This window comes from Corvus brachyrhynchos, unplaced genomic scaffold (assembly GCF_000691975.1).
Source record: "Corvus brachyrhynchos isolate BGI_N302 unplaced genomic scaffold, ASM69197v1 scaffold21, whole genome shotgun sequence".
In the NCBI taxonomy this organism is placed as follows: Eukaryota; Metazoa; Chordata; class Aves; order Passeriformes; family Corvidae; genus Corvus; species Corvus brachyrhynchos.
The window spans coordinates 3341040-3350963 of NW_008236924.1; the positions used below are offsets into that span (position 1 = coordinate 3341040).

Here is a 9924-nt window from a genome sequence, read left to right on the forward strand (position 1 = left end):
CCTGCTGACTTTAGTACTACGCAGGGATGTGGACTTACCCCATTTCCTTTTCAGATGCACAAGCTGAAGCTAAAGCTGGAATTGGTGGTTGCAGGTTTTCCTGGCCTGCAGAGTGAGCTGGTTTCACAGGAGCACCATCAAGGGAGAGTAAGTACAGAACCTGTGTGATCTTAATCACTCCTAAAGCCCACCTTGATGCTTCTGAGCGAGTTCCCGAACGAAGTAAGTAAGCAAGGGCTTCTCTCTCAACTCAGTCCTGTAATTCCTTCCCTCTTCTTTCTCTGCCCCCTCCCCAAAATCCCCAGGAAGGCAGTGAAATCTGACAGGCTGCGAGATCAAAGCCCTGCCCTGTTACCAGGTTACCCACCACTAAATCTGCGAGGGACTTGGGGACATTCTCTACGACTGAACAAGTGACTGCTCTGTCCTGGGGGTATAAATCTAATGCAAGCTTGTCAGCATAAGCCTTGTATATTTATGGGAAGCTTTCAGAGGAACTGCACGGGATCAGAGCTTCTGTTCAGCTCCAAGGCACAGCATCCCCAGCACAGCTGTGAATGGAGAGCCGTGTCCCAGGCATGCTCTGCTGCCTCAGTGCCGAGCTCTGCAGAGCAGTGATGCATTTGCACTGATTTGTCACTTCTGGAACCGGTGTAAGAGACCTGGAGTGGGAGCATGAAGGATGGAAGTGACACCAGGGTAAGGGCAAGGAACATTCGCACTATATTTAGGGCAGAAGCAGATAGTGGTAACAATTGCAAGGATCATATATAATGCAGTAAAACTGTCTGCCTGAAATATAAACAAAAGCCCTTTCCTGAGGCAGTGAGGGGTGATCAGTCATGTTGACAGTCTCCTCAGCTAAGCAGCCAGGACATCTCATTCAGAAAGCATGGACCAAGTGTAGGGCATTGCTGATTCCTTTTAAAGCATCCTGGAAACAGCATCTTTGCTCTGGTGCAGAGGAATGTCTTCTCTCCAGATGTTTTACATGAGATTCATGAGTGTGTGCTGGCACCCTGGGTGTCCCCTCCACCCTGAGCAGCATGAAGGTGGTATGTGCCAGGAGGCAGCAGCAAATTGGAGAATTTGACTTAGTTTAGAGTTTGTTCAGAATCTGAGAAACTTGTTCAAGGAGATATCTTGGTCAGCTGTATTGGATCACAAACCAAAACATGATAATTTAACTCCTGGATACGTTCATTCTGTGTCTAAGATACTTCCTTTAGCAAGCAAACCAGCAGAACTCAGTTCTGCACAAATATGCCTCAGAACTGAGGAATGGGCTCTGCTTTGATCTGCCCTTTCACATATTTTTCTTTCAGCTCACATGGAGCAAATGGAAAAACTTCAATATCCTTCCTATATTGTTTTTCCCCTTTCCCAAGAAATCCCTTTTTGGCCTCTCTCAGTGAGAAGACGCTGGCTGGATCTCAGCTAGTACATTTATACCTATATTGTGCTAAGAAGGAAAACTGCTCTCATTCTTCAAGGAGCAGAAAGGAAGCAGATGCCATCCATTGCTTCCCAGCATAATTCCCACATTTTGGAGAGCATCATCTTTTCCAGGCAGCACCAATAAAATAGTGACAGAGAGCCCTGTGAGCTCCAGGCTGCTCTGTGTGCTCCCTGTCCTTTGCTAATTCTTTACCTGGTCTACTTTTAAAAGCTTCAGAAGAATGAAATTCCACCCTGAGATATCCAGATACAATCCAAGAATAAACCCTTCAAAGTGGTAGGAGGAAGGTAAGAGATACAGGGGGAACCTGATCCCCAGACTCCACACACAGGGAAGGCGTTTGATTGCAGTTTTATTGTTCCTCATGTCAAAACTGATGGACTGCCAGGAGCAAGAGGCTGTCCCTGGGGAAAAGTGGCCCAAGGCTGGGCTAACAGTGACTCCTCTGGGTCCAAGAGCAAGTGTCAGGGAGAGGCTGGGGGTGGGACTGCTGGCAGCTGTGATGCTGAGCTGCTGTGCATTACTGAGGCTCCCAGCAGCAAAGTGCCCCTTTCCTATCTGCTCCCAGCCTTGGCTACCAGCCCTTCATTTACACACATAATAAATTCACTTGTTAATTAGAAGAAGTAAATATGATGAGCTTTTGATATAGTTCAAAGGAGCAATAGCCAGTTTCTTGATTCCCAGGTTGGCAGCCGTCCTTCCTGTGTGCCCCAGAATCAAAGTGCAGCTCTTGCTCCAGCAACTGTCAGGCTTTTTACATCTTTTGATCAAGAGCCTGGCTGCAGAAAGAGGAAAAACCAACACCCAACTGTTTGGACATTACTCAGCAGAAGCCTGGGATGCCCTTTCATTCTTACACAAATACTTTCTTTTGGGATTCATTTAAAGTTTCCTTGTGCATGAAGTGGTCACTTGTCAGCCATCCACCTGAAGGGGTGAGGCAGAGAAAGCATAGTCAGCTAAAAAGGAACCCTGACTTCAAGCATTTATAATGAATATTGACAAAAAGAGGGGGTGGGGAGGACTGGGAATCAAAAGCTCGAAAATTGCTGATTAGGCAAAAGCTGACTGCCTCCTGCCTATGGAGAAAATGGCATCATTAGAGGGATGCAACAGGACTGGCATTATGCAATGCCTGGTCAGGAGCAGAGAACAGCACAGCAGTAACTCCCACTCAGACCAGAAAAGCAGGAGATTGCCCTTTTGTCTGACTCGTGAAATTTCAGTCCTGGAAAATCCCAGGCTATGGTGGTCCCCAAACTGGATCACCCCTGTGGTCTGGGAAGCCAGAGGTGCCCCACAGACCAACACCAGGATCCCTGCAGCAGGCACGAGCAGGGGATTCTACCTCCCTGTCACAGATCACAGCAAACCTGAGTTAGTTAAGCCATGGACTCTGGTGTTTCTCTTCCTTCTCATGTTTTACCACTAATCCAAGGGTACAAGTGAACCCATAGACCAGGTGACTCAAGCATGGACTGGGACGGAGCAGCACCTCGAGTTCCTGGAGACCTGCAGTGAGCCTGGAACTGGGGACCCAGAGAGCTGAGCATCCTGCACCGAGCCTTCCCTCTGCACATATTTAATGGTGAGCAGGGTTGGGGGTGCCAGGGATGACCATCCTTTATTGGCTGTTAGGTGCCTCCCAAGTGACAAATGGTGCTCTCAGGCTGCCTGTGTGCACAGCACAGAGGAAAACCAGCAGGGCTGGGACCTCCTTGTGTGGCTGTGCCAAGAGAGATGGAGATCACCAGTCACTTTTTTTTTTTTAAACAATCTCTAAGCATTTACTGCAAGTCAGGACTGGAACTACATGCAGCACTGCTTCCCATCTACTCTCCTCTGCACCGAGCAGACCCAGGCCCCTGGGATATGGATTTCAAGAGCAATAAATTCACTCTAAAAATTTAAAGAGGATGACGCAGAATACTTCAAAAAAAACCAAACAAACCAGCTCCACACAATAAAAGCCATTTCTCTCCTGATGTCTCTCTCTAGTTACAGCATGACACATCAAGGTCAGATACCCTGTCCCAGAGGAGCTTGGCTTTGTGGAGGGTGAGAATCATCCCCTAATGGTGTGTGATGGCTGATGTTTCATAACGATAAACTACTTATATAAAACCCAGGGTTCTCAGAGTGGGACACCATTTCCAGCAAGTGTTCCTTCTCACAGAGCAGGAGGCCCCGAGCTGAAGTGCCTTCAGGAGGTAGGAGGAGTCAAAGAGACGTTTAATCTGTGATTGCTGGTCCCAGGCCCTGCTCCCGTGTCTGTGCATCCCTCGTGCCAAGGAGAGCTCCCATCTGCAGCTCAACAAATCAGCCATTCATACAAAACAAGAAGGTTCTTCTATGGCAGAAGCTGAACTCAACAGCAAGAATAATAATCCATATGTTTGTAATTGTGATTAGCTCCTCTGGAAGATAAAACTCAGAAAGCTCTGCTGGAGCATCACAAATGCAGCAGCACTCAAGGCTCCTGATGTTCTCAGTCAGGAAAGGGGATGGAAGAGGGAGCCTCTCCCTGCCTGCAGCATTTCCACCCCACCAGTCTCCTCCATGGCTTGTTTGGTTTCGTTTATTTTAGAAAAATCTCTTTTTTTTCTTTTTGCTTTAATGCAGTGAGTTTTCTTGTGCGTAGTCTCCTAAATGAATGCACAGGCTGTTTCTGGCGTGCTTTAAACCTTCATGCATTTTTAATGATTTACAAGGAAAAGAATTTTTTCTCTCTTTCTCTCTTTCCTTCTATTCCCCCCCTTTTCCTCCTTCTTGATTCCCTTTTTCTTTCCTTACAGAAAAAAAAAAAAAAGTAATGACTTAATACATATCAAGTGGAATTGCTGGTTTGTGGTGACGGCTTTATAATTCCAGGTTCAAGTTTTTTCTATTTAATTATGCACTATAATTCTCATGAACTATAATGCAATAACAAAAGCATGCACCAGGGTCGGCACAAGCCTGTTCTTTATTAGCGTGGGTATGGGTACTGTGCTTTATGTGTGAAATAAAATATTTGGACCTAATGCTGAGTCTGTTTCTTTAGAATTACACAGAGCACTTCTTCCTCTCAAACACTGAAGCTGAGGCTCTCTGTTCCCTGTCTGGCATGTTTCTCCCCTGATAAATTCAGTTGTATTTCATTTCGTGAAGACCTTATTTGTTTGTAACTGCCTTTGTAATGCCTTAATTGAATAGAGGGTTCATACATTAACCTGAAGTCCTCTATAGTATCTTAGTTTATGAAGGTTAAAAGTGATTAACTGATGAGAGGCTGCTTGCTGTAAATATTGACATTTCCCCAACCTGCCAGCATTTTGATTAGCTCCTGAAGTTGCCTTAACATTTTTGTTTATCAGGTTATCAGCATTTCCAAAAGCTTATAAACATCAGGACTTTTCTCATGCCAATTAATGTCTCAGACCCTGAGGGCAGTGCAAAACAATAAATGGTGAGTACATTCATCACCTTTGAGTGAGAGTATGTGTGTAATATTAAAGCTGACTGTAAATATTTGCACAAATGGGACTAATTGTGCAAAAATTATTCTCTCAGGCACTGTATTTCCTTTTCATTCACTTTTGGCGATAATGTTTGTAAATCATTTTGGTTTTTGGAAAGAATACTATCTGGAGCAAGCAGGACTGCTTTTTACAGCTGCAAATGGTTTATTTGCAGGATTCTGCCTTTCCCAAAAGCAGCTTGGATTTGACAGCAAGTGCTGGTGAACTTTGTAATGTTTGTAGCCGGTGTTTTAGAGAATTCCTCTGAAATCTGCCTTTGGTCCTGGCTCTAATTTCCACAGCATTTCCATAAGTGTTGCTGGCAATGAATATTTAACCCTTCTGCTTACCAGAGTCTCGTAGAGATTAAGAGTTCCCAGGCCTGTAAGAAGTCAGATTTTGTGAGATGGTTACCTTTGAAATGCCTTGGGAGTAGCAAAATGATATCAGGTAACTTAAGTAACCTGTCATGCAGCTTGTAAAGTCAATTATGTCTATTTATATATATACATAAAATAAACAAATAAAATGTACCTTTAGCACTCTTTACTGCAAATTTCTCACAGGTGACAGATTCACAAACAGGAGAGGAAACCCTCCCAAACACTCGAGTAATATCAGGGGCAGTTAACCAGGGCAGCGTGGCTGGGTGGCTCCCTGGGCTGGGAGCTGCTGGGATGTGCAGAGCTGCTGCAGCCCCCCTGGGCTGGGAATCTCAGGTAAAAACCCTCCTTGCCCCTTCCCAAGCAGCTCCCAACAGCTCCCAGCTTCTTTATTTTAAATTAAACCTTGTTATTGAGGGTCCAGGATCCATCATTTGTGTGTCTGTTCCCACCTACAGATGTGGGGAGGGGGCTGCCTTGCTCTGTATCAATTTGGTTTTTTTATAATCTGTTTTCGTGGTTGTGTTTTCCTTTAAAACTGTGATTTGATCTGCCCGAAAGTGTTTCTTTTAGAGTTTGGGGATTCTGAAAATCTTCCTAATGAAGCTGAGGTTTCATCTCTGGCCACGCACACGAATAATACTTCTGAAGTACTTGCAAGAGAAACAATTTAATATCTAAAAATATTTAAAGCAATTATTCTATTCCAGGTTAGGGGAAGTACAAAGTTTGTGCTTCTATTTGTTCCTACCCAAACAATTTAATATGAATTTTTTCATTTCTGTCATCCTGGTCTGAACTTCTTAAGGGCTTATGTTGCATTAAAGGCATGAATGATGAAAATATTAGTTATGGATTCATAAACCTCACCCTTGAGAGCTGTGACATGTTTCAGACTCACTTGTAAGTGGACAGAGAATTTCACAGCAACTCCAAGAGCTGTGACACCATCAAGGAGCAGCTGCAAAGAAAGCTGTGTGCTGAAACTTGTGGTGAAGCATAAAATCGAGGAAGAATTTTTTTTGGTGTTAGGTGACAAATCTAAGAATTATTTAGCTTACCAATATTTCACTGATTCAGAGCAGTTTTCAGCAGACAGTGAGATGTGATGGCTTTGACTGAGTTCTGCTCAGTTCTGCTCCATCCCTGACTGCTTTTACTTTCCCACAAGTCCTAAGTTTAACCAAGCCTTTTTTTGCCCCCTCCATGTCATTCCCATTCAGCCACAGGAAATAAACATCTGGACACAGACACCCTTCTGCTCCATCAGCCAGGAGGGCAAGCAAGCACCAGGCCGAGTTCTCCAACCAACGCATTGTCCCGTTTCTCAGGAGAGGAAGAGGGTAAATAAATCACCTTCTTTTATGTATAAATGCCATTTATACTGAAACTGTGCTGCATTTTAATAAAAACTCTATAAGGTGTGCTGCTTTAATCTTAAGAGGACAATGTCTTTACCTTTTTTTTTGCTACTTGATGTGTTCCTAAGGGTGTGTTGCACATTCAGCTGCTGGTTTACTGCTGACAGAGGACCTTTTCATTTTTAAGCTGTCTTTGATATGTCCTTTTTCTACTTTCGTGCTCAGGCTTTAAAGTGAACCCACGGGCTGAGTGCTGCAAAGGTGGAGTGGCTTCCTAAATGCTCTCCCTGAGCCTCATATGTGTGGAAAAAATGTGTTGCTGCCTGCTCTAAGGGGTGGGCACTGTAACTGGGTGGGAAAGCCGAAGGCATTGCCAACATCTGCCTGGCATTAAGGCAGGCAGGTTCCAAAGGCAAGAAACTGCCAAGTTCCTCTGGAAGCGAATGGGTGTGTGCCATCCCTTTGAACTCCTTGCAAAATCCAGGCTCTGTTTAATGGGAAAAGGAAGCTTAACCTTTTTGTGTCAGCTCCACCTCCCTCACCTCTTTATGATGCACTGAAAAGTAATCCTGCACCTCCCTGAAAGAGCAGATCTCCCTGAACACCCATCCTGCCAGGATGAGCCGCTTCCATGAGTCACGGCTGTAGAGGCTTCCCATGCTTTTGACTGAAAGGTGTTTAATGAATTTCGTCTTAAATATATCCTGAATTAGTAACAGCCAGGCAGATGTAGCTTTTCTGGTGTTGGGTGTCAAAAAAGAAGTGTTTTTTTTTTAAAAAAAAAGGCACTTTACACATCTGAGCCTCTGGAAGGATGAAGCCAGGGTGTTTTCCTGGGAGCAGAGCTTCTCCTCTGCCACTCTGGATCCCACCTCAGCAGCAACAGCCCCATCTAGTCCTGTTACCTGGCGCTGGCTTGCAGCACTGTGACACCCTGCGGCATGGCACAGCCAGCCCTGCTGGGATGGATTATTGATGCTGAGGAAATGGGAGTGTTACAAGGGCTTTGTTTAGAGCCACTGAGCCAAATAACAGCGCAGAAGTAGCTAAAAGCAGGGAGTGCCCATCAATTCACAAATGCTCTTCTTTAGCCATTGATTTAGATGTCTGGCCATTTATTCTGGTGGCCCAAACCTTCAGCTGTATTTTTCTTGTATTTGCAGTGGTGACTACGAGTGTTACAGGGAATCCTGTGGAGAAAGCAGGACCTCAAAGGCAGCTGCAGAGGAGCATGGCCTGGAAAGCTGCTCTCAGAGCCTAAAGGAGGTGGGGAGGAAAAAGGTATGTGTGTGTCCCCATGAACCTGTCTCCAGCCCCCAGGGAAAACAAGGAGCAAATCCTATCGCTAAAGAAATCTGTAAGGTTTTTGTGTCTCCTGTAAGTCGGTGCAAGCTGGCATCCAAGGTTGAGAGGATCCCCAAAGGCCTGGCAGAAGTGCCTGAGCACACAGCAGCTCCCCGAGCACCGGCTCTGTCTCTCCTCGTACCTGTCACAGCCTCAGCCGCGCAGCAACGCCGCTCCCTGCAAAGATTATCAAAGTCATAAAAACGCCAGCTGCTGTATTTCAGCTCTGCAAACGACATGTGCACAACACTCTCCTCACGGCCTGTACAACCAGCAAGGGCTGCCCTTGGCTTTCTGCTTGGATGGCAACCGGGATGTCTCCCACTCTCCTGACACAGAGCTGCGCTTCAGGCACCTCCCCAGCATCGCTACCTGCACACAGCTCCAGGTGGAGCTGAGCTCAGAGGGGTTTTGGGGCTCATGAAGGTGGGACAGCTGCACCACTGCTACCAGTTTAAAGTAGGCTGTGATGGCCAAAAGATAGCCAGAGTTTTTAATGCTGGTGGTGTTACCATTGCTTGTGCAGAGTGGGCTGGGTGTCTCAGGTCGCTGCAGGTCCTGGTTTGCTGTGAGCAATATTTAGAGCTGCTGCTTCAAGAGATATCTGTCTAAAATGCATCATTAAAGTAATGTGTAGCTCTGGGTAGTAAACCCCTAAGTTTAGGGGGTGAATCTTGTCAGCTGTTGATCAAAAGGGGATCCCTCCACTTGGGACCTTGAAGGGATTAAAAGAGAAGGCAGATGAATAGTGTGGGAATACCGTGGAGTGTGGAGCTGTGTGTGACTGTGGCACCAAGTCCATCAGACCTCCAAGAGCACACTGGGGTTTAACATCCATCCTAGCAAAGCCACAAGAGTTTAAGCAGAGGCCTCCTGGCTCTCTGGGCTGGAGCAGCTGCTCTGTCCCTGTCGCTTATACCTGCATCAGGTGGGGTTTACAGCAAACCACAGCCCCTTTGTCCCCCAAATACTGATTTCAAGGGAAGCTGCAGAGTTTGGAGCATGCATTGATGGCTGTGCCAGAGGTCAGGTCTTTGGAGCCTGAGTCACGTTCCGATAGACTCCATATGAGCCTCTCCATTGATTTCAGGGCTTTGTATTGGTCCCTTATCTGTGATTAAAACTTTTTTTTGAAATGGAACTTGGCAGGAAAGCCAGGTGTGAGTGTAATGTTCCTGGCACGGGGCCAGTGCAGCTCCTGGTCTCCAAAGGTTGGTGGCCTTGGGTTTTGCACTCCTTTGCCTATTGTTAGGGCAACATCCTTCTGTTACAGACTGCGTGTTTTTTTCTTTTTTCTATTTGCAGAAGTGACTGGCCTTGCTGCACACATGGAAGTTTTAATAATTATTCCCAAGCAGCTCTGAGAGTTTTTTAACATGGAAACAAGTTCTACATTACTCGTTAAATTGGTCAAATTTCAATAAAGTCAGGAAAACATCTTGAAAACAGCATGAATATAATTTACAAAGAAAACAATCCAAGCGTTACTGCCAAAGAGTTTTCCAACAGGAAGGAAGAAAGAATTTCTCTTTCCCCCCACATAGAATGACTGTACTGTACGTTAAATTAGTGGTTTTGGGAGTGAAGGAAACCACCACAGGATCCACAACGTTAATAAGAGCGAAGCTGGTACCCGATGTGTGGATAGGTCTTGATTCTTTGTTACCTTCCCAGGTAGGTTGTATGAATCCTGGCTGCCAAAACTCATATTCCTGTAAGTAGCTCTGCATCAGCTCTTGCTTGCTGTGTTCTTAAGTGTAGCAGTCAAACTCCATGCAGGGGCTGAAGTTTGGATTCTCAGCATGCATGGAAGTGAATGAAATGCCCTAACACCACGTTGTCCTTTAATTAATCTGCTGAATCAGAGCCTGCAT

General features: G+C 45.5%; 1 long non-coding RNA gene across 2 annotated transcripts; it reads left to right on the top strand.

Annotated features, from left to right (window-relative positions):
• The first annotated feature begins 3519 nt into the window (after window positions 1-3519).
• LOC108445165 lies at window positions 3520-9428 on the top strand. 2 transcript variants are annotated; one of them, XR_001859918.1, is made up of 5 exons: window positions 3520-3672; window positions 4819-4910; window positions 5529-5681; window positions 6569-6688; window positions 7870-9428. It is a non-coding gene; the product is annotated as an uncharacterized LOC108445165 (long non-coding RNA). The 2 variants fall into 2 exon arrangements; XR_001859917.1 differs by having other exon boundaries at window positions 3520-4910.
• Window positions 9429-9924: the final 496 nt, after the last annotated feature.